At 37.0% G+C, this 19,341-nt stretch overlaps 1 protein-coding gene and 1 non-coding gene across 4 annotated transcripts in view; both read left to right on the forward strand.

Annotated features, from left to right (window-relative positions):
- Positions 1–19,341, forward strand: part of LOC133527193 (furin-like protease 2) — a 368,596-nt gene that overhangs the window by 254,499 nt on the left and 94,756 nt on the right. The window lies entirely within an intron of this gene.
- Trnas-gcu (transfer RNA serine (anticodon GCU)) lies at positions 15,385–15,466 on the forward strand. Its single transcript has one exon. It is a non-coding gene; the product is annotated as a tRNA-Ser (tRNA).

The following is a 19,341-nucleotide window of genomic DNA, read 5'->3' on the forward strand; positions in this document are numbered from 1 at the left end:
CATTTATGACGTATAAAAAAAAAAAACTACTTACTAGATCTCGTTCAAACCAATTTTCGATGAAAGTTTGCATGGTAATGTACAACATATATTTTTTTAGGTTTATCATTCTCTTATTTTAGAAGTTAGAGGGGGGCACACACATTTTACCACTTTGGAAGTGTCTCTCGCGCAAACTATTCAATTTAGAAAAAAAATGATAGTAGAAACCTCAATATCATTTTTGAAGACCTATTCATAGATACCCCACACGTATGGGTTTGATGAAAAAAACATTTTTGAGTTTCAGTTCGAGGTATGGGGAACCCCCAAATTTATTGTTTTTTTTTTCCATTTTTGTGTGAAAATCTTAATGCTGTTCATAGAATACATCTACTTACCAAGTTTGAACAGTATAGTTCTTATAGTTTCGGAAAAAAGTGGCTGTGACATTAACGGACAGACAGACGGACATGACGAATCTATAAGGGTTCCGGTTTTTGCCATTTGGCTACGGAACCCTAAAAACGACGTCACTCAACAGTTTAATAACCATAATTTTAAAGATTTGCACTTCACCAATGGTTGTATGGCGAAAGGAAAATGCACGAGTCACATTAATAATACCCAATACCCAAATACTTAAAGGGTTACTAAAATGTTTGGATGACTCGTCTCTTTACTATTTTTTTTTACTGGGTTTCTTTTGCCTCTTTGTGTAAAGTATGCCCGCGTTTTCCAGTCTCATATTGGCCCTTTACAACACGCTTGTTTTTTTAAGAAGGACATTTTAGTGGTAAGGTATTGTTGTTTTTTGAGCGGTTTCCTAATCTTAAACACGAGTCAACAATGAAAATCATGTTGCTCACCACATGCTTATACAATGGCATTGAATCCTGACCAATTGTTCAGTAATAACAACGCAGAGAACTGTTCCTTTGGTGTGTATCTTGTATAATGTAATCCCTGGTTCTATAGACGTGGTTATTTTCTCGCTCAACCTGCAATGCCAATCTTGTTTCAACATACTCCACTATAAAAAAAGGAAGAATTTCCTCACAAGAGACCAACAAAGAATTAATCTTCTAAAAAAATACTTGCCCTAGAGGGGGACTTAAACCATTTTATAAGAAAAATAAATATTTCTTAGCATACACATGTGTCATTCTCAAATGTACCCATTAGTTAATAGAAGATGTTGGAATGTGGATAAAATTAAAATTAAATTTTGACACTTTTTTAATGAAATTGAATCGGTTCTAGTCTCCCTTGAGCAAGTCTCACGAACTACCTTTACCAATTTTCTGATACCGACCGGAAATTATCAGTAAGATTAATATAACTGATAGGCATTAAATAAAATGTGTAATATCAAAATTCGAATGGAATTAAATAATGACAATGACTTAAATTACCCAAATTTGAGTTATTAACATTTACAGGCCAATTTGAACGCGCATTACAAACTGATATTGGAATGATATCTGTTAGCTCTTTTGTGCGTTCTAGGCCAATTCGAGTTTTAATTATTCGATCTGTTTCCGATATGATTTCAATTTGTCAGTGTCAAAAGTGACGCTTTTGGTTGAACAAATGTCACTTCTGACACTGACAGATCAGTAACAGATGAGATCAGTATATCGGAAACAGATCGAATAACTAAAACTGCATATTTCGCTCAGACTTGTCCGGTGTCCGCACAAGTATTAGTGCCAGAGAGACTATTGTTGAATTTGTAGATGAGCAAATGTGCCGCAAGAGGCGCGTGTCATCGATTTCCGACTCATTTAAAAAAATAAAGTAAATGCGATATATGGTGTTCCGGCAAATTGCTTTTTGCATCTCTGGAATTTGTATTGAGTTCTCTTTAAGAGGCTGTCAATACCTAAACTGTCTATTTCTATCGGAGTAAATGAGATAGCACTGTCGCATGTTACTGGGCCTGGGCAAGGGAATAATAAGAAAAATATTTAAATAAAAAAAAGTGGATTATTAGTGTAATATTTTACTCAACCACGGTTTAGATATAAATGTTTTGAAATTGTGATTTTAATTGCAGACCCATAAGTCAAAACATAAAACCGTTTAATTGTGATTTTAAGACCAATCTTAGCAATTATTTTCTATCGAGCCGATTTCGTTCAATCATGTATCGAGTACAACCACGGTCTTTGAAATATAATTAATATGAACATATATTTTTCTTACTTGACTAAAACAAATAGTCTTTCTTAAAAAACTGTTTAAGTAACATTGTTTTGTTGACAGCCTCTTAAAATACAATGAAAGGAAATGACTTTACTAACGAAATGTCGAATAATACCTCCATTTGCTTGAGACATTTAATGCAGCCATTCATTCCCTTTGAGAATAACATGGAAGGTATTCGATGAATGTTCCGATTGTTCCACGTCGAATTATTTCTACGTGGTGCACTGTCTATTCCCAATGTTTAATTGAACAGCGAGTCAAACGCTGAGAATCAGTACTATTCAGTACCCCTAGTGTAAAAATGGACATCGTAACGTGACGAACGCGTTTGCCTTAAGTTTAATTTTGTATAGGATTTTGAGTTTCCAAAACGTCCCGCTTGGCGCGCTCTTTCTAAATCCAATACAAAATGAGACTAAACGCAAACGCGTACGTCACGTTTCGAAATCGAATTTATTTACACTAGGGGTACTGTAGTATATAACTATATATAGTTATAGATATCGTCCCAATATTAATGTGTATTTGAACAAAACTAAACGAATTTAGTGTATAGTTGTTAGCTTTGTAGCTGGCCCCCAACGGCTTATCCTTTGTATATTGTTAACTAAAACCGCGCGTGCCTTTTACCTGCAAAAAAGGTTACTTATGCTATATGCTTGTTTGCCACCGACGTAGTATAAAAAAAACTGAAATAAAATTCAAAATGAACAAATGGAATAATAATTTGTGATTTCTTGTGTGGTCCCTATACGGTCACTGAGTGCCGGCGAGTCGAATGCTACCGAACCAGTCTAAAATGAGTCCTCGAGATATGCGGAACAAAGGCGCGTTATCGGAGAGCGCACCTACACTGCTTTTTTGAGCGTTGGACTAGCCCGCGCTCAGGTGCCAATTAGAATTATACTTTTTTGCAGGTAGTGGCTCGCGCGGTTTTAGTTAATAATAGGTTAAAGGATAAGCCGTTGCGGGCCAGCTACAAAGCAAACAACTATACCTACTGGTGAAGGGTCATGTAGGGTAACATAGTTTATTTAGCTCGTAGCTCAAGAAACCGTATGAGGATTCCCTACAAATGTCTCTCATCTCTTTTATTTCATTTAACAAAATTATTACCGCAGCCAAATAATACTAGACCCTACTCATAGTGTTGTGTTCCTGCCGGTGAGTAAGGTTGCCATTGCCAGAGCTCAACGAGGGTGCGGGGTGTTAGGGTCGCCAACGCGCATATAACTCCTCTGGAGTTGCAGGCGTCCATACGCTACGGTAACCTCGTACCATCAGGCGTACCGTATGCTTGTTTCCCACCGACGTAAAGTTTTGGGGCTAAATAATACCCCATAAGATAGGGCTTGTGCACAAATCACGCAAGGTTTTTTTCGGCTACTTTTTTGTTTTGATGTAGTAATGAAGCAATGACAACATTTTCACAGATAAGAAACTTGTTGTAACAAAACAGTTTATCTTAATGTTTTCGTTGATATCGGATTTAAGGCATCATATAAGGTTTATGATATGTGTGTAGATTTTTATTCGTCGCCCGTTACAGAGCTCTTTACTCGTTAAAGCAAGTGAAATATGAATGGCTTATCAGAAATATAAGTTGAGAGCCATCCGACTTGAGCACTAGCAAAAGTGGAATTGAAAGTTCAAAGAACCCAGCTCTGAGTTTGGAAAATCTTACAACTGAATTTCTATGAAAATACTAGTACCTACAAGCAATTTAGTAATGAGTTTGGTGTGTGTTGTCCTCAAACTAGGTAACTTTGCATGCATGCTGTTGGGTAGATTCGCACTCGCGGCTCTGGAAAAGTTGTGTTTTTAAAATTGGTCATTATCAAAAATACTTTTAATGGTTGTTAGTAGTAGAAAAAATGTTTCACGGCAATGTGAAATAACTGTTTTCTACCTTTGATGGATTAAATGAAAACTGTTGGACGTGCAGTAGGTACTGTACATATTTATCACGCTCTCCAATACGTTTTTCGTGCTAACCGCGTTTTGAAAAATAAATTTTATGAATTTTTCCACTAATATAATCTGCTATAAATATAAAAATATATATTCTGCAAGTAGGCCTCAAGGACTCTTTTACAAGTTAATACAACATTTATAGTAAAGTATTAAATAGCAAACCTGTCATTACACACGTTTTTGAATGTTATGTATATGCCGATGGTCAATGAGACTTCACGTGCGTTGGAGGAACTGAATGAGCGAGAAACTAGTTTAGTAATAAGTATCTTGTAATGCATTTCTACCCACTATGAATTTAATAACATGTTTTTTGTGTACACTGTATGCTTAGACTTAGTTTTAACATGTGAATTTTCTCATGTAAGTGAATTATATAATTCTTTATGAGAATAAAGTTCTTTAAACCTAAACCTAAACCTAATTGTTATCTTTAGGTACCTAAGTTTTGGATCTCTCGAATGGCTTCTTATCCTATTCAGTAAGATAAAGATAGTTTATTATTCAAGTAGGCATATTACAATGCGCTATTATGAACGTCAAATAAAGCTGCACCGGCTCTAACCCTACACCTCTGACCCGAGAAGATTTAAATCCCCCTCAACAAGTAGGGACCCTTGCCTACGATGCAGGAGTTCCCGGGTTCGAATCTCGGCAGGGGTATTTATTTGTGTGTTTATCACGAGTTTTGTTCCTGACCTATAGATGTTATCTCTATATCTGAGTCTCTATATAAGTATGTTTATGGTATATGGTATGGTATGTGGTATGTATATGGTATGGTATATGTGTATGTATATGGTATGGTATGGTGTATATCAGGGGTCGCCAAATGGCGGACCGCGGTCCGCATCCGGACCGCCGACCCATTTTGTGCGGACCGCGAGAACACAGCAACTTTTGCACTACAGAGTACGTAATTTGAAATAAAAATGTATCCGATCTACTGTTGCATAATAATGTGAGATGGTTAAGCAAAGGCTGCGTTTTAGAAAGATTCTTCAGCATTTTAGAACACTTGAAGACATTTATTTTCAACAGTGACCAGATTTCAGCAAACGCCTACTTAAGTTTCCTAAACGAAAAAGAAAATGTAGCTGCCATTGCTTTCATGACGGATATTTTTAAACATATCAATGACCTGAACCTTAAACTTCAAGGCAAAGGAAAGCTTGTATGGGAGCTCATGTCAGATGTAAAAAGTTTTTCGCGAAAACTCGATCTCTTTATGAATGATCTTGGTAATGAATGCTTACACTTCCCCAATTTAAATAAAATAATCAGCAGTGACAACGAGATTGACGTCGGCCAATACAAAACGTTCATTACGGATCTTAAATCGGAATTTAAAAACAGGTTCGCAGACTTTAAAAAAATTGAGAATGTTTGTAGAAATCCTTAGCAGCATTTACTCTCTGCACCCTGATGGTGAATGGAGCAACGAAGCTGCAATTGTTTTCGGGAGTGATAAAGCTCCTCTGCAAATAGAAATGATAGATTTCCAAGAAAACACAGTTTTAAAACATAAACATACGGAAGTTTCCAGTGAAGACTTCTGGATAAAATTTGTGTGTGGCATTCAATATCCAGAACTACAAAAATTAGCTTTGAAACTTCTTACTTTGTTTGGGTCCACATATATTTGTGAAGCAGCATTTTCGAAGATGAACTTCATTAAGAATAAATTTCGATCACGACTTACTGACGAACATCTCCAGGATTTAATGTCAATAGCTTGCACCAATTTTACTCCAAACTTCAGACAGATAGTCCGCAACAAAAAAATGTAATTTTTCTTATTGATATGTAAAAAAATACCTTTGTTATTTCTTTAATTATATTTGTTTAATAAATATTTTTTCTATAAAATGTTGTGCGGACCGCGATGGTCATTTCATTACTTAAAACAGACCCCGAGCGAAACTAATTGGTGACCCCTGGTGTATATGGTTACTAAGTACCATAGTACAAGCTTTGCTTAGTTTAGGGCTAGGCCAATTCGTGTAAGATTGTCCCAAAAATATTTTTTGCTTTGAATTTTGAAATCATTCTCTCACCTTTGCCATAAAATACGTTACGACATTGCGTTAAATGTGCTCGGGTTCTCCAATTTATCGGAGGCCTTGGTTTCCCCAAATTCCGCACCCCGTCACCTTTAGCACTCGCGGAGCAAACATCCCGCCTAATGTTTGTAGAGACAAATTGATCGAGTTCCCTGCCATACTAGAGGCCAGGTTCGCACCGATGTCGCAGATTACTTAAACTTAAACTACTGGGTGATTTTGGGGCCGTAATCCGAAATGTCAAAAATGTATAAAGATTGCTCATACTGAACAAGGTTTCCCATTGGACCGATATGAAAATCTTTAGAAAATTACCCTGGGTCCATACATTTCGTCTACTTCGGACTACCAATGCCACTCCATCTTAACACATCTTTGAAATTCAGGATCACGTGTTCACGAGCCCAGAGTTACCCAGTATAATACAAATTTGTAGATAGCGCGAATTTTCTACGGATGGTGTGGTGTAAAGGAGTTTTAAACACATTGATAAAGGGAGTCAAAAATGCTCTGATAAAACTATAGCGACTTGACAAGGTGAGATAAGGTTCTTTCTTGTACAACCGTGTTATCGAAAAATGCGCCTACTTTGCTCCCCACTGGGTAATTGTGCTCTAACAACCAACAGTTTTTATTTATGAAAACTATATTATAACTACATTTAAGGGCCGGTACAGACGGACTGCAACTCGACTACAACTTGTATGGGAACTGCATGCCGACTGCACTCCAACTGCAACTTCGACGTGCAGTTCCCATACAAGTTGCAGTCGAGTTGCAGTCCGTCTGTACCGGCCCTAAGTGTTACAACATAATAGTAGTGATGGTCTACTTTAAATCGACATGTGGCATATACATCAATAAACCTTCTACAGTATAATAATTTAAAAATTTAAATTAAATTTCGAATTTTGGAGTAAAGTTCGTACATTTTACGGTAAGGAGAAAGAACTCGAATAAACGGATTCTTGTGTTTTAACAGGATTACCGTGTAAATAAAATTTGACTTTGACAGAAGAACAGTACCTACCGTCCTTTTTACCTGAACTGAATACACTGGAGCCTAATTTCTGTCCTCAAAATTGTTACATTTGATCCTTGCTCTTGCTAGACGTTCTAACTTGTATTTATATAACAATACGAATGAAGGTGCTTTGAATGACACATAACATCTTCTTCCATTGAAACGGCGAGATAGCACGTTCATCCATGGATGGAGGATTGGATTTTTTTATGTACATAACACGTTTATTAATTGGGTTGTAGGCTTTTATGGCTTAAAATCATGAAATCAGAAAATATTAAACTATTCATTATACCTTTAAATATTCATTTATAATAAAAAATCTAAATCTGAAAAATAGTTACACAGCACGTTCATCCACTCACGTTTTCAATTAGATGGTCCTATCCTCTTTCTGCGGTTATGGTTAGGACCATTAGAAGATTTTAGACCCGCCGTACGGCACGTTCTAGTGGTACCCTATTAGGAGCTTAATGATTATTTAAGTTAGGTTCCTTATTGTGGTTTATCGTATTTTAAAAACACTTGTAATTTTATATGAGGGTGAAGTATCTGCTACTTATGCACAATTTGCATTTGATTCTGCTATGTACGCACCTAGTGTGCTAAGGCTCTTATGTAATCTGCGGTTAAGTGTGATGTGAATAAATCTTCAGCCGCGTGAGTAGGTAAGCAAACTAGTATCTACGTGGCAAACAGACACGCCACCATTGTCGGGAGAGGCTGGCCAAACACTCACCATCCTGAACGCTGTATTTGACGTACTCCGAAATCGCTCCTAAGGTATTAATGTCATCGCTAGCTAAGTTTCCAACGAGTCGAGTATCTCACCTAACCAGTGTTATTTGAGCTCGAGATTCGTAGGCACTGAAAGCGCATTTATACTGGTTTTTGTTGGATCTTGACTCATCTGCTCGCGGGTAGCGATTAGAATTAAGCCTCTGGAGCGCTCTTATCGCTTGTGGCTGAAGCGAAAGAGCGTTTGAGGACACGCGCACTTTGTACTACATTTTCATTGAAGTGCCACTTCGCGGTGGGTACAGTGGGAACTAAAACACTTTGCCGACGGAAATAATTGTGACTGTTACTAACGTGCACTATTTCGAAATAGAAAGCCTAAGAGGCATCGTGTTTCGAAAACGCTGCGTGTAAGTCAAGTCACCGGATAATAGGAAAATGTTTAACGAAAATAACTTTATCAAAAAAAATAGTTGGTTTATTGAATCCTGCCAAATGCCGTGAAAGGCAGATGCATTTCTCATTTCTCGTACCAGTGGCAAACCGTTAATAGAACTAGATTTCTTATAAATACGGTAGGTACGGTACGGTATACGGTATACAAAAAGTAGATGAGCTATGTAAATAAGTCAAATTACAGAATTTAAAAGTACTAGGTACTGTGTTAAGGCTTCTCATTTTAATATATCTTATGTCATGTAGCGGATAAAAACATTATTGTAGCGGATAAAAATGCGGGTTTGTATTTTATATACTGTAGTGAATAACGAGTACCTGGATGTGGCTCGCAGCAAAGCAATGGACAATTGGAGTACAAAGGCCTCTTGTTTTAGCTTAACCTGGTTCTGGGAATCTGGCAGGGATAATATGATTAATAAGGCCAGAATAGGTTACATACAATTTAATTGGCACAAAAGTCCCTAGTTACCCGCAGGCCCGTAGCCCGCAGGCCGGAGCTGTGCCCTTCGGCGGAAGAGACGGCGTCAGCACACCGCGCCGAGGAGCTGGCGACACGCGCAGGTGCGCCGGATGACGCGGAAGGCCATCAGGTCAGGAGCTTCCGGTCCCGACGAATCACGTTTGTTGCCGCACTATATCGCTACAAAACACTCGCGGCGATGTCCGCACTTTACATGCTTGGGCTTCCCAACAGGCAAGTCTAACGGTGGAGGCATCTAGCGTAAATCTTCAGAAATTCGAGGAGCGCAACGTGCCCCGTGCTAGCAATCTCTCCCGTCTGTCACATCCACCTCAAGGTGCGGGTGACATTAGAAAATCGTTCCGTTACGCGTAGGCTCGCCAAATGCCAAATCAACTCAAAACAACAACCAAGCTTTTCCAAATCGAATAATGTTTAAATAAAATAAATGTTTGATAATATTTACGGTATTTTAAGAGACTAACATTAATTACTAATAATTACAATTTTAATACAAATTTCTACTTTTGTTTAATTTGAAACGTCATCTTTCTTCGCGTAGAAACAAAACATGTTTTTCGCGATGACAGATATGGTCGTCAATATTTGTGTCCACCCACTGTTTTGTTATTTATATTCTCTTTTTTTTTATGGTAGAGGAGGCAAACGAGCAGACGGATCACCTGATGGTAAGCGATTACCGCCGCCCAAGGACACCTGCAACACCAGAGGGGTTGTAAGTGCGTTGCCGGCCTTTAAGATGGGAGTACGCTCTTTTCTTGAAGGTTTGTTCTCTAACTAAATTCATATATAATTTTGAAAATACTTAACGATTCGAAACGTGACCTATTTAAATAGCTGCAGTGATACACAAGGAGCATTTTATATGCAGATCGTTAAGTTCTGTTCAGTAGTTTTAGTGCAATTTTCATGTGAGGTTTCGCCAAGAACATGCGGCTTCTTTGAGCCGATGTTCCAGAATTAGCCAGCCACGATCGAAAGTTGAGAAGGTACATAGCCGTTCTATATAAGTGTTACACTCTGATGTATGTTATTTTGTCGAAAATACGACCTTCAAATTTGACAGGTTATATGGAAACTTATGTAGTTATTACTACAGTCATTCCCACAATTGAGACGAAATTTAATGAAACCTCAGACATTGTAATCCGTCAAACGGTGTGGGTTGTAGGCCGTGCATAATAATTACACACACAAATAGGCTCGAAAATTATAACCTTGCGGCAGTCGGCAAAAATAATGGCGAAAATTGGCTCTGGTTTTGCTAAATTATAGGCTACAGCACAATTGCTAATGTAATAGATTTTAGTTCTATGCACAAACGCATAAAAATCCATTTTATGCAGCTTGCACTCATCCATAAAGACGAACGTTACGATCTTCACAAGTGAAAAATTGGTTTAATGTCCTCATTCATGGAAAGGTGAAGGCATGCGAATGCGATTTGGAAGAGCGCGAGTCAGAGGCGACACATTCATTACACGAAAACGTCGAAAATCATTTTGAGATTGTCAATAGGTTAACATTTTTGAGGAGTGTGCAAAGTTCAGAAGACGAAATTTTGTCTAATGCTTTTATTATATAATAACATTTGTTATAACTTATAACTTAAAACTCAAGGGGCCGCCAATTTAAACTATGCACATTTTGCGTTAATTAAAATATTTTTTGTACGCTGACTTAATTACTTTCTAACTCTATTTCATCTTAAAAATCTTGAAATATTCCTCAACAGAAGAAAATAGCCTTTGTTTACAAATATTTCTTTTAATTTGCTTGCAAACAGATTTTCTCTCTTTATTGATACTGATAAACGGCCGGATGAATGGAGTTTTGATCGGAAGCGTGGTGGCATTAACTGATTTGTGAACAAAAAGTTAATTATCATTGAAAAGTCCGAAATTATAAAACCAGTGTAAAATCTCTCTAAGTAACTAAAGTGTACTTCTTTTACAGTACATATGGTGTTACTTTACCGCACTAGTGCGAAAATTAGCATATTACGTTACTGTATCGAACATTTAAAGGGCCATATGTAATGTAAAACGTTGTAAGAGACATGTGCGAATAGGTAATTCGCAACTCGTGTAAATTTAAAACACTCCCTTCAGTCGTGTTTTAATTTAGCGCCACTCGTTTCGAATTTCCTATTTTTCGCACTTGTATCGTAATGTACTATTACGCTGTTTACTAATGTGATAAAAAACCCCTTTAACATTAATGAGGTTTCGTTGCTACAGTATAAATAAAGAAGGAACTCACCGCAAATTACCAATGGCTCAGCTTGAGCTCATAGAATTAATTCACCCGGCGCCGAACCCATAACAATAACTGGAATGATTATCATTCCGCTGCACCCGATGAATATTCCCGCCCTAATGGACCTGTACCTACTTTCTTTCATTAAAACGTACATAAAGACCATCTACTCTAGCAACCTCGCAATTGTGTAAATGCTAACCGGAAATATAATCTTTATTCAACACTAACTAAAGCATCTTTTACAACATCCGCTCGATCGAGATACGATGTCGATGAACAAAGTAGATAATGTGCTCTTTCTCTTCGTGAATAATTCCAACACTTGTTCGGAATATGAATGAGCGAATTGCGAATGTTATAATGTAAGTTAAGAATAATAAAGCCTAGAAACCTAAATACGACTCTTTCCATTTCTTTTACCATAATCGAGGGAAAGAGCGAAACTATACAAATGCTATGTCAAAATGATATAAAAAAAAGGGTTTTATTACGGACAATGTTATATAACTTAATGTTTCGGGCGCACTAGTTCAGCTCAGGACTGCATGCTCCGCTTAGTTAAGAGGAAAAGGGACGACAGCTGCTCCATACAAACGTAGGCCCCATTTTCCTCTCGGGATATTGACATTACGGAAAATATTTTCACACAATTTGATGTATACAGCTCGTTCGTTGGACTTTTTTTAATTATTATAAGAATCAAGAGCAAAAAACAAATTCCATAGATTTTTTAAATACTAAGGTATACATCAAATTGTGTCAAAATATTTTTTATATCTAATGTTAATATCTAGAGAGGAAAATGAGGACTACGTTTGTATGAAATGGCGATGAATAGTTATTTGTTTTACAAGGATCCGAGTTGTTGTTTAACCGCTCGTATTAATATTGATACTCGAGCAAGCGAAAGATTCCAAAACAGACCGTCAGCGTAGCGGGTGATTCGAGAAGTGGAATCTTGAGCGTTGCGAGGGTTTCAATGCACGAGGGTTAAACAAACTTTGCCTCCGAGCGAAACACAAAATTATTCACCGCTAGGAAAATACTAACTATGAAACATCGAAAAAACCAAAAGAAATCAAATCCAAACTATTACTTCTTCTTCTTCTCTGCTTAGCCTTATCCCATTTCACTTGGGGTCGGCTCTCCTCGTCCTTAGTCGCCAGACACGTCGGTTCTGGGTCTTCGAGTCATTTACTTGGGCTGTCTTCAGGTCACTGTTGATGACGGAAATCTAAGTCAAGGGGGGTCTGCCGTGATTTCTCGGACCGGTACATATGTTAAGGACTTGGCGGTTCACATGCTGTTCAGGCCTTCTCATTACATGTCCATACCACCTATGACGTGTTTCGGATAGTTTTTCTCTTCGATAGGGCGGATTTTAAAACTTCCACGGATATGCGTGTTCCTTACCCTGTCGGCGAGGGTGACACCTCCGGCCCATCTCAGCATCTTCATTTCTGTCGTATGTACCTTTGTGGTGTGGACCTTTTTCATGGGCCAGCATTCGGCAACATAAATTAGGGCAGGGCGGACTGCAGTTTTATACACCTTTCCCTTTACACGAACCGGCATTCTACTGTCGCAAAGCACACCCGAGAGCTCTCGAGAAATCCAAACTATTACGTTCATATAAAATGTATTATTCAAAATTATTATTTAATAGTCCACCCATCCAGTCCATCAGCTAACATGAGGAAACAACTCAACATTTGCATCTGGTTACTTTGCCCCACATGTGGATAAAATGCAACTTTCTTATTAGTTAGTGAAAAATATTTTGTGTTACGGGTGCCAGTACATACCTTCTATAATTTATTATTCTATGGTTGCAGCCTAATTTCTTTGTTCGAAGATGTCAATTTGTGGAGTTTCGATTGTCCGCTTGCCGATTCGTCTGAACTTCGTGATAATTTCTTTTGTAACTTAATAAAGAATTCGCCCGGTTGTTTTGTTATTATGTAAATATTCGGCTAAATCTTTATACAGCTGTAATTTGATCAAACTTGTATCTTAATTATGTTTAGGCTCTAATTTGGCTTCCGTGTTCCTGTTAATTAAGGATAAAGCGACAATTAAAGTCCCATAATAACATTTACTCGGTCGAAAAACATCTAAATTTTACCTTCCCGAACATAATATGTAATACGTGCAAATTAGTCCTTCTTCCTATCTTTTAAAGTTGAAGCGATACAGATTAATAGAGTTACGCATCTGTAAGAGATTCTACTACTTATGAAAATAAAGGGAGCTATACTTGTTAGGAGCTTAACAATAACCTATTTTTTTATTAGCTATCTTGTGTCCCACTGCTGGGCAAAGGTCTCCCCTTTCTTCCGTCATCACGGTTTGGTGCATGCTCCCAGCCAGTCGTTACATAAAGCGTCGAGGTCATCCCGCCATCTCATTTTTGATCTGCCCCTGCCCCGACCTAATATTATTTACCTTAAAAGGCCGTATTGAGTACAAAAATGATTGTGCCGCACAGTGCCACATAGTGGAATCCCGCTTTAAGACTAACAAGTCACGTTCGCTACAAGCGTTTAAGCAAATAATTCCAAAGCAAACTCTCTATGCAAACTGTACACATAAAATAGTTAAGTAAACGACTTTACGCGGTACGCACCCTCTCAATTGGTGCGAGCACTTGTGAACACTATTGAATGCTTACGGGAACAGGAAATATGGGCCGAGGAGAGCCATCGGAGGAGGCACGTGACGGGAAAACTAGAGTGCGTAGTCTTGCGTACCTAGGCCGTCTGAGAATGTTGTCGTACATGTGTGTATTCGTAAATAAGATTCTGGATGTATATTTTACCTTTAAAAGGGTTTTTAGACAACTTTTATTTCTTATGTTCCTTACAGTTTTGATCTTTGCGTAGTTCGGTTGAGCTGAATATTTTACTTACAGTTATTAAACGAGATGAATGTACCTATAGGTCATATTGAGCTTCTACTATAGGACCAACCCCGAAATCATGAAAAAATGGCTGTTTCATACATTATGGCTAGTCAGATATTGATATTTTATATAGGAGAGTAATATTTTCGCTATTTAGTTGGTCCCATAGTAAACGTTGCTCAGTATGGCGTATTTATTCACATCGCAAAATATTGCCTGTTATTAAAAACATTCTGTAGGTATAAGTAGTCTGGTTTTTTAACTATAAAAAACTACGCCATACATTTTCTATGCAAGAAACAAAATAGGCGTTCCATACTATTACTAATGGGCAGTGGTTTTTTTTAATCAGTTCATAGTGCAATATACAAAAACATTAAAGCGGGAAATATGGGCCCATTGATGAACACAAGGCGATGCGTAAAACGATTAATGACGGCATGTGTCAAAAAATTTCACACACAGGCACATTAACAAAATCACCCCTAACCAACCAGTATAATTCTGACCCCCAATTACACCTAGTTGTTGGGACTCCGGGGTCGAGGTGCACCGGTGGACAACAAAGTTATATAAATTCCGGCAACGCACTTACGGTGTTGGTGTGGGAGACGGTAATAGGGTAGTTGACTGGTTAGTCAAACCTTTTTTATTTCGAACTGTCAAAACGATTAGCTATTATGAAACCCATATAGAAAACAGAACAATGGCGTCACGGTCAATTTATCTACTCTTTATAGTTCTTTCGGATTTATTCAACTGCGATCTAGATTTTTCTATTTTTGTGATGCTTTATTTCGTGCATGGTTCAGATCCCTAATTCCCCATTGCTTACCATCAGGCGATAAGTCTGCTCGTTTGCCTCCTAACTAATATAGAAAAAGATTAGATTAAGTCAAATGGTATTGCGAGGTTCTAATAAGAATCAGATTCAAAATGTTCTTTAATCAAGTAAGCCTAGCAACAAGCAATTTCGGATCGTTCTTTTTTGGGAAGCAACTGTTTACCACCGTTGGATTATTTCGATGGCTTCAGAATCTAAAAATATATTTATTATCTAAAAGGATATAATTTTATTAATAAAGGGATATGAATATGAATACATAATAGTAAAATAATCAAAACTATTTGCAAAAAAATATAACTGCGAACTGTACTGCCACGTTTACTTCATGTAAAATATATTTTTTGTAAACGTACTCAATATTTACATATCGATTCCATACAAGGCTAATTTCCGTGACGTATCGCTCGATAAGAAGTGAACAGTAATTTTGCGCGCCACCGACATGACGAGGTGGCCGAGAGGTTAAGGCGTTGGACTGCTAATCCAATGTGCTCTGCACGCGTGGGTTCGAATCCCATCCTCGTCGATGTTTTTGTATTTTTTTTCTAAGTCATCTTAAATGGATCCTTTACGAATAAAATTTTAGAGCTATGTTGGTAGGTAAATCTATTTTTCCTATACGATATATATATGAATGTTCATGCAATTTTGCAACTCTTTGTACCTATACTGTATTTAATGGAATTCATTCATAACGTAGCCATGCAATTTTGCAGCAGGGTGTATGAAAAAAAGGGATAATACTTAATCATGTTTTGATAAAGGTCAATAATTTAATAATTTTTTCATAATATTATCAAAATATTTTAACAAAACAACTTCTAATTAAATGTTGTTATAAGTAAGTCATATTTAATGAAATGTTTATGTCAGTTGAAATTGTAGACTGTATTAGATAAATATACTTACTAAATATACATAATTTTAACCCTAATAAATATGAAACTTGAGCATATTATGTGACTTATTTAATGTATAATGAATACACAATAAGGTAACAGAAAAAAAAGAAAACATACAAAGGGAACCACAACATTACTTAAGAAACGTCTAAAGCATTTTAAGAGCGAACGTAAGCGAATTATTTCGAGTGATATGCCTTCGAATATTTCGCTTTGTTCCAAATTAGATAAATTATTTCCACACAAAGATTCTTACAAAAGAGGCCAGAAAATGGGAAGTAATAAACATTGTGCCTGTCAAATTCACTCCGAATGGTAAATCGACGCGTCTGAGACGCCGCGGCCCAGCGCAGTATAGACGAGCGATTGAAAAAAATGGCGGAGCAAAAAATACCAATCAACGGGACCAAAAACCGTGATCGATTTTATGATTAAATTTTTTTTGTGCAAATAATGAATGAATAAATAGTTTATAGTTTATTTGTGTAAAAAAGGGCATACATTGATGTTACATAATATTGTTTCCAATCCATAATTTACAATAATACACGGCGTACAAATATTCTTAAAATACTATCTAATATTAAATAAATGGCTCTATAATATCGGCTATAAACTAATTTTAATAAAACCACTAAACAAAATAGTAATAAAAAAACGCCTTACAAGGTCACTGTAGAATACCACTTAGACCAGCAATACTCTTCGGCCCGCGGGGCTTTACGGGGGGCAGGCCACAGGCTTCAAGGCAAAAAGTATTTGTTGCCCTCATAAAAAAAGGTTCATAGTGTACTTTACGGCTCTAAAATTAGATCTAGGTTATCAACTACAAACGATACAATAACTAAATACCTTAAAAACCTACTTTACTATTACAAAAATCTTAACCTAAACTAAATCCTATCCTATTATTATTATTTCAACAGATAATATTTATACGAAATGTTCAACCTTTGAATAAAAACTGTTCATCATAAAAATACGAATGTCAAAAGGTAGCTCGCTCTGTATTTATCCCAATATTTCCAAGCGCTTGCAGAACTAAGCACAGTTATACCGGCTATGATGTGTGATCTCCACTCATGTGCAAGGTTATTGCGCATCGCGAGATCATTTTTGATTGATCATAGGGGAATTCTCTTTAAGCAACGTGAATAGGAACTCTGACCACGCCATCGCCATGCCTACAATATGAATAGTTAATAATAGTATATTAGACTCAATTGTAAATAAAATGGAATATTGAAACGATTTTATGAACCATTTATGTCCGAGCTGGTGAATAATTAAACAGTGATCAAATTAGTATAACTAGAAAAGCGTGACATACATATATGAAAGTGAATATTAATTTCGGCTATATTAGAATTGTAATTTCTCACATGTCACTTGCAAAACTATGCACAGATAATGAAATTTCAGTTTTCTGAATTACCCCAAAGCTTATTAAAATTTAATAGCGCGAGGTCTTTATTGTAATTGTGGCTTTATCGTAGGTCATGTTCGACGTTATGTGAAGAATTGTTGCCGTCGCGACAGAGCCGCGGGGTGATTGAATGTATTTAAAACTGTTCCATGAATATCTGCAACGGTATATTTTAATCATGAAGTTTAATTAAATGTTTATTTGTTTCTGGTAACAAATTATATTAGAGCGTGATGAAACTTTAGCGAGTAACCTACACAACTGGTAGGTTAAATATCATAAACTTTTACCCTCATCCGGGGTGAATTGGCGGGGTGACCACAAATAAAAACCGCGGATGACTTTTACCTGATAATAAATTAAGCTTAGCTTAGCAAGAATTCATCTCCCATCCGTACATTCAGTACTCCCACTGGAAATCTTAATCACCATCCGGAGCACAACATACACACAGAGTAAGTAGCAGTATGATTACAAGCTCATTAATCAGGATGCAAATTACCAGTGTTGGGTAAAAAGTAGTTGGATTACAGATTAACGATTATGATTACAAAACGTAGTTTTAACTACAATTTCCAATTTTTAGGAAAAAGTAGTTGAGCCTTTGACTAACGAAATTACTATTACTAACTACAAAATGTAGTTAGTAATCGGATTAATAACTACATTTTGTAATTGTAATGTGTAATAAATTACTTGATGCGATTACAAATAACTTTTACTCAAAAAAATGTTTTCGATCATCTTTGTTTCCCAAATCAGTTTAAAAAAAAGAACAAATTTTAAGTTCATCTTAAAAAAAAAACAACAACATTATCAACATTGACTTTTCATTTAAAAAAAGGAATGTTAGTTTGACAAGATTTTCTATAAAGGGACTTATTAAAAATATGAACATTTTAGGGCAAAAACGAGTTTTTGTCAGGTACTCAGTTCCATGAAGCGGCACCCGAGTATTTTTTATTTATTTATATGCCATGAGGTTAAGATTATGTATGAAAAAAAAATATATCTTTTGTTTACTGAGAGAGTACTAAACTACTAAATTTGCTCATCTTTGCCTATCAAGAAGTAATCGAGTAATTTTGATTATAAATTAATGTAATTTCGATTATAAATCTTAATTACAAAGTTTACAAATCTTAATTACAAGTAGTTTTAACTACATGTACAACTACAAATAATTTAACTACATGTAATCTAATTTGTAGTTAAAATTACACAAGTAATTGATTACGCCCAACACTGCTTTATACCTGCTCCATTATCATCTGACCTTTGAGGCGGTATTTTTCCAGTTTTTTGCTTGAACTCGTGCCGTCCTATTTAGCTGTCTACCTCGTATTCATTATGTATGCATCGAACAGATTATTACATGGTCGGTTATTCAACGTTTTTTTTTATACTTTGCACACATTCGTCAAATGCCTTTAATAGGCCGTCTAAGGGCTCGTTTGTTCTGATCGCGTACAACGTCTACCCGCCGGCGCCGGACGGGCGAGAATGACCGCTTCCGAACATTTACGAGTACACCTTATAGACGGCGGTCAGAACGACCAGACCTAAGATGCATTTGCTGCCCGTCTGCACCGGCCCGGCCCGCGTCCCGGATCGTCGTCTACGTCTCACGGAAATGGCTTTGTTTCCTCCAGCGCGCTACAGACGCGCGCCATCCGCCGGAAAATAAAATAAATGAATATCACATTAAGGGGGGCAAGGCACAAACGCCAACAATATCAGTGACAAGGCGTGACGTGGCCAACATAAGTCCTCTTTTGTGTAATACTCGTATACCTAAGTAAAGTGCACATACAAGTTCTGACCAGGAATTTGTTTTTTTTTTAAACCACGACAGTGGCAATAAAGAATATGGCCAGCCTGATGCTAAGCAGTCACCGCAGCCTATGGACGCCTGCAGCTCCAGAGGTGTTACGTGCGCGTTGCCGACCATTTAAAAACCTGAACACGCCTTTTCCGAAGAACCCCATTCTGTAGACCTTCGGGAAAACCTCGGAAGCGTTTCCACAGCCGGAGCGTCCGTGAGAGGAAATTCCTTTTAAACCGCACACATAG

This window comes from Cydia pomonella, chromosome 17 (genome assembly GCF_033807575.1).
Source record: "Cydia pomonella isolate Wapato2018A chromosome 17, ilCydPomo1, whole genome shotgun sequence".
NCBI classification, from domain to species: domain Eukaryota; kingdom Metazoa; phylum Arthropoda; class Insecta; order Lepidoptera; family Tortricidae; genus Cydia; species Cydia pomonella.